This window comes from Bufo gargarizans, chromosome 2, assembly GCF_014858855.1.
Source record: "Bufo gargarizans isolate SCDJY-AF-19 chromosome 2, ASM1485885v1, whole genome shotgun sequence".
NCBI lineage: Eukaryota > Metazoa > Chordata > Amphibia > Anura > Bufonidae > Bufo > Bufo gargarizans.
The window spans coordinates 37,602,483-37,608,856 of NC_058081.1; the positions used below are offsets into that span (position 1 = coordinate 37,602,483).

The 6,374-nt window shown below is 45.5% G+C and overlaps 2 non-coding genes across 2 annotated transcripts; both read right to left on the reverse strand.

Moving 5' to 3' along the window:
- Positions 1-1,538: 1,538 nt before the first annotated feature.
- TRNAI-UAU lies at positions 1,539-1,631 on the reverse strand. The gene is given in 2 exon segments: positions 1,539-1,574; positions 1,594-1,631. It is a non-coding gene; the product is annotated as a tRNA-Ile (tRNA).
- Positions 1,632-5,995: 4,364 nt separating this feature from the next.
- Positions 5,996-6,068, reverse strand: TRNAK-CUU. Its single transcript has one exon. It is a non-coding gene; the product is annotated as a tRNA-Lys (tRNA).
- Between the last annotated feature and the right edge of the window lie 306 nt (positions 6,069-6,374).

Sequence of the window (6,374 nt, forward strand, 5' to 3'; positions counted from 1 at the left end):
TGGCGGTCCCATCTCCGAATGAAGACGCTGAGGAAAGTCTACATCACAGGAGATGTCACTGGATGTAACAGGTATAGTGCGGTATTCTCCTGTATATTTCATAGCAATGTATGTTATGTCCATCCAAATATCTCCTTCACGGTAGGCTGGGGGGGGAGGGGGTATATAGAATACGGCCCACACTGTCGAAGCCTGGTCCCAGACTTCAGACCACACTGTGTGTGTTCTAAATTCTGGGGGCTCACACCCATCTACTACATTATCTGTACTCAGAGAGTTATCACTGTGTTATCTGTACTCAGAGAGTTATCACTGTGTTATCTGTACTCAGAGAGTTATCACTGTGTTATGTGTACTCAGAGTTATCACTGTGTTATCTGCACTCAGAGAGTTATCACTGTGTTATCTGTACTCAGAGAGTTATCACTGTGTTATCTGTACTCAGAGAGTTATCACTGTGTTATCTGTACTCAGAGAGTTATCACTGTGTTATCTGTACTCAGAGAGTTATCACTGTGTTATCTGTACTCAGAGAGTTATCACTGTGTTATCTGTACTCAGAGAGTTATCACTGTGTTATCTGTCCTCAGAGAGTTATCACTGTGTTATCTGTACTCAGAGAGTTATCACTGTGTTATCTGTATCCAGTATTGTTGTTAGGCCACAGTTGTGGCTGTTGCTGGTTAGAACCTAGTTGGGTTCTTGGCATTGTTGGTGTTCCACGTTATTTTGTTGGTTTACTTGCTTCTTCTACTGCTTCTACACAAACTGAAGCTCTCTCTCCAGGCTGGAGGGGGTACAGCTGCCAGGGGAGGAGCTAACAGCTTTTACTAGTGTCAACGCCTCCTAGAGGACATAGCTATACCCACGGTTTCTGTGTCCCCCAATGAAGAGCGAGAAAGAGATTTTACTGGTAAGTTTTACAAAAATCTTGTTTTCTTATTTCCAGAAACAACGCCACGCTTGTCTATGGGTTGTTGGTGGTATTGCAACTCATGCATTTTACAGTGAACAGGGCTCAACTAGACGACACAGTCCATGGACAAGAGGACCACTGTTTTAGGCTACATGCACACGAACGTTGTTTGTATCCGTGTCCGTTTCGTTTTTTTTGCAGATAGGATGCGGACCCACCGTGTGCTGTCCGCATCAGTATGTCCGTTCTGTAGCCCCGCAAAAAAAAATAGAACATGTCCTATTCTGGTCCATTTGAGGCATTGTTACAATGGATCCACAAAAAAAACGGCTGGCATACGGATGTCATCCGTTTTTTTGGGCGGATCCGCAATTTGCAGACCGCAAAACACATACGGTCATGTGCATGTAGGCGGAGAAAAAGCAGACCTTTTTTTTTGCCGACAGTCTTTTAAGAATTTCTGATACCCCGGCACCTCAGTGGTTGATTTTTCCACATTTTAAATTATTAAAGTTTGAAATTAGTATTTTTTTTACAAATTCTTCACATTTATTCTCAGTAAACATCCAGGAGGACATTGCAAGTAATGACTCAGTCCCTCAGATAGCAATCTAAAAGATTGTGCTCCAGGTGAGGCTCGAACTCACAACCTCGGCATCGCTCACCAGTTACTGTCTTATAAGTACCGCGCGCTAACCGATTGCGCCACTGGAGCAGCTGATTGGGTAGGAAAAATGGGCACTTTTCGTGGAAATAACCAACACAGTTCTGCTTTAAAACTAATATATGTTACAAAAACCCTAAATGAGCAGTCACCCAACATGGGGCTCAAGCCCACAACCCTGAGTCTTTTTTTTTTTACTAACAACTGAGGTAGCCTGGCTACTGTAGCTTTAAACATTAAGGCCTCTTTCACACAGGCGTCATGTTTTTGGGCCGGATATGATGCGCGATCTTTCCGCGCGAGTGCAAAACATTGTAATGCGTTTTGCACTCGCTTGAGAAACATCGGCATGTTTGGTACACAGACCCGAACCCGGACTTCTTCACAGAAGTTCGGGTTTGAGTTAGGTGTTGTGTAGATTTTATTATTTTCCCTTATAACATGGTTATAAGGGAAAATAATAGCATTCTTAATACAGAATGCATAGTACAATAGAGCTGGAGGGGTCAAAAAAAATAAAAAATTATTTAACTCACCTTAATCCACTTGTTCGCGCAGCCCGTCTTCTCTTCTGTCTTCATCTTTGCTGTGCAGTAGGAATAGGACCTTTGATGACGTCACTGCACTCATCACATGGTCCATCACATGATCTTTTTTTTACCATGGTGATGGATCATGTGATGGACCATATGATGAGCGCAGTGACGTCACCACAGGTCCTTTTCCTGTGCACAGCAAAGAAGAAGACAGAAGAGAAGCCGGGCTGCGCGAGCAAGTGGATTAAGGTGAGTTAAATTTGAATTTTTTTTAACCCCTCCAGCACTATTATACTAAGCATTCTGTAGTCAGAATGCTATTATTTTCCTTTATAACCATGCTATAAGGGAAAATAATAATAATTGGGTCCCCAATCGTCTCCTAGCAACCGTGCGTGAGAATCGCACCACATCCGCACTTGCTTACGGATGCTTGCGATTTTCACGCAGCCCTATTCACTTCTATGGGGCCTGCGTTGCATGAAAATCGCACAATATAGAGCATGCTGCGATTTTCACGCAGCCCTATTCACTTCTATGGGGCCTGCGTTGCATGAAAATCGCACAATATAGAGCATGCTGCGATTTTCACGCAACGCACAAGTGATGCATGAAAATCACTGCTCATGTGCACAGCCCCATAGAAGTGAATGGGTCCGGATTCAATGCGGGTGCAATGCGTTCACCTCACGCATTGCCCCCACGCGGAAATCTTGCCCGTGTGAAAGGGGCCTAAAGGGGCTGTGTCACTGAAGACACTTGTAGATAAGGGATAAGTGTTTGATCAATGGGAGGTCTGACCTCTGGGACCCCCCACCACCTCTCCATTCTCAACCCCAGTGATCAAATCCTCACCCCATCCGGAGGAGAATAAATGTTATTAGTGACACAATCTCCTTAACTCTACAGGAGCTCAGCCAGTACAGCATGAGCCGCTTCATTTTAGGGTTGTGGGTTTAAGCCCTAAGTTGGGTGACTTCTATTTTTTATTTTTTCCTTTGGTTGTAATAGGAATTAAAAGAGACAAAAATGTGTGTTTATTAGTTTGTCGCGTCGCTAAAGGGGTTCTCCAGGAATGATTGGAGGAGTAAATCCCATACATAGCAGAACACAATCAGTAACAATCCCATTCAGTGACGGGTAAAGTCTCCTCTGACTGGAGTTGTTCTCTTTCCTTTTTTATTTTTTCTTAGTCCTGCACAGATGACGTCTCTTAACCACAACTTGTATTTACAAACTTAAACACACCTATTTAGTATTATTGCCCCCTTTTATGCCCTCCAGTAGCGTCCTCTTCACATATAATGCCCCCCCAGTAGTGCCCTCTACACATATAATGCCCCCCCAGTAGCGCCCTCTTCACATATAATCCCCCCCCCCCCAGTAGGGCCCTCTTTACATAAAGTAGCCTCTTCACATATAATGCCCCCCAGTAGTGCCCTCTTCACATATAATGCCCCCCAGTAGTGTTCTTAACATATAATGCCCCCCCAGTAGCGCCCTCTTCACATATAATCCCCCCTCCCCCAGTAGGGCCCTCTTTACATAAGTAGCCTCTTCACATATAATGCCCCCCAGTAGTGCCCTCTTCACATATAATGCCCCCCAGTAGTGTTCTTCACATATAATGCCCCCCCAGTAGCGCCCTCTTCACATATAATCCCCCCCCCCCCCAGTAGGGCCCTCTTTACATAAAGTAGCCTCTTCACATATAATGCCCCCCAGTAGTGCCCTCTTCACATATAATGCCCCCCAGTAGTGTTCTTCACATATAATGCCCCCCCAGTAGCGCCCTCTACACATATAATGCCCCCCCAGTAGCACCCTCTTCACATATAATCCCCCCCCCCCCAGTAGGGCCCTCTTTACATAAAGTAGCCTCTTCACATATAATGCCCCCCAGTTGCGCCCTCTTCACATATAATGCCCCCCCCAGTAGTGGCCTCTTTACATATAATTTCCCCCAGTTGCGCCCTCTTCACATATAATGTCCCCAGTAGTGGCCTCTCTAAAGGGAACCTGTCATCACCGTTATGCTGCCCATACTAGCAGCAGAATACACAGACAGGTGAGTTGATGTCAGAGATCTGTCATTTATAAGTTTACAGTAAGTGGTTGCTGAGAACCAACATCACAATCATTGCAGACTGGGCCTGGAGAAGAGTCCCGGCCACCTGAGAAGAGTCCTGGTTATTCATGAATTCCTGCTCTCCTGCCCACCTGCTGATGTCTGACCGGCTTCTACCTAGTTTTCTCCCTTTCTCTCTAGGAGATAACTGCCAATCATCAGCAGATGGACAGGAGAGCAGGAGATTATGGATAACCAGGACTCTTCTCAGGTAGATCTGACTCTTTTCCAGGCCTGGGCTGCAATGATTATGATGCTGGTTCTCAGCAACCACTTACTTTTAGCTCATGAGAGACACACCGCTGAGATCAGCCTTTCTGTCACTATTTCATGCTGCCCTCAGTGAGGTCAGCATAAAGTTGATAACAGGTTCCCTTTAAACATAGTGCCCTCCTCCAAAGTAGTGGTCCCTTTAAATATACCCCCCCCCCCCTGCAGTAGTGCCTCTTTACATATAGTTCCCCCCTATCCTGTATTTATTGCACTAACCCCTCCCCTGTAATGCTCAAGCCAAGAAAAAAAATAACTAAATACTCACCTCCCCCCCATTGTCTGCCATACAGGCCTCTTCCGGCTGGCTGCCGGCGTCATACTACCTGTGACCCCCGCACAGGAGGTCACGATGATGTCATCAGGCCTAGCAGCCTTTTGCTTATGAGTAGAGTTGAGCGAACACCTAGATGTTCGGGGAGTTCGGCCAAACTTTAAAAAAAGTTCGGGTTCGGGACCCGAACTTGATCCGAACCCGAACCCCATTGAAGTCAATGGGGTCCCGAACATCACTTTATTTTCCGTTATAACATGGTTATAATGGAAAATAATAGTATTCGCTTTTTCAGATCTGAGTTTTTACGATCGTGAAAACTCAGATCCGACAGTGTATTCTAACACAGAGGCGTTCCCATGGTGATGGGGACGCTTCAAGTTAGAATATACTAAGAACTGTGTACATAACTGCCCCCTGCTGCCTGGCAGCATCCTATCTCTTACAGGGGGCTGTGATCTGCACAATTAACCCCTTAGGTGCGGCACCTGAGAACGCCTCTGTGTTAGAATATACTGTCCGATCTGAGTTTTCACGATCTAACTCAAATCCGATGGTATTTTCTAATATAGAGGCGTTCCTATGGTGATGGGGACGCTTCAAGTTAAAATATACCATCGGATTGGAGAAAACTCCGATCCGATGGTATATTAATATTACCCGAACACCGAACCCAAACTTTTACTGAAATGTTCGGGTGCCGAACACCGTAAAGTTCGGTACAAACCCGAACTGTACAGTTCGGGTTCGCTCAATCCTACTTATGAGGCTAAATGGCAGAGCACAGAGGCCATTCCTGCCCTGCAGCTCAAATCCAGCGCTCCCCGTGGACCAGTACCAGGCGGTCCATGGCCCGGTTGTTGGGGACCTTTGGGGTAGAGCACTATGGAATTAATAGAGGCACTGTTAGGAGGCATTCTAGCTGTTGCTATCAAGGCATAATTGCAATTTACTTCTTGTGCTGGATCAAAAATCTCTCAGAGATCTATTCTTTGAAAGTTTTTGTTACTGTCAGAAATGAGAGCGTCTTGAAACCCCCGGAGCGGTTCCTGAGTAGAGACCTGACTCTCTGATGTCCTTATACCCTAATAAAATTAATAGTATGAAAAGAGTTTGTCCTGCTTTATTTTTAGTGGAGGATCCATTAGTTTTTTTGCAGTTACTAGTAGGCTCTGCCCCTGTTTCCCAAAAAAAAAAAAAACATAGTCGCCCAACGTGGGGCTCGAACCCACGACCCTGAGATTAAGAGTCTCATGCTCTACCGACTGAGCTAGCCGGGCTACTGTACCTGCAAGATCTTAGACCTAAAGGGACTACTTTCTGGCCTTTTTCTGTTCTACAAGGACGCTCCAGCAGATAATGGACATGAGCCATGGACACAGTTTGGTTATTTACAAGGCTGGGGCAGATGTAATAATTAACCATTGTCTAACATTTCCCCACAACAAAGCCGTCTGCTCTGACCTTACTGCTGGTGGCCACATGGCTTTGAAGTTTTTGAAATTTGCATTGTAGAACGGCGACATCTTGTGGTCATTTATCACTTCCCTTCCCTCGTTCAGGTCCTGTGTTCAGCCTGTTTCAGT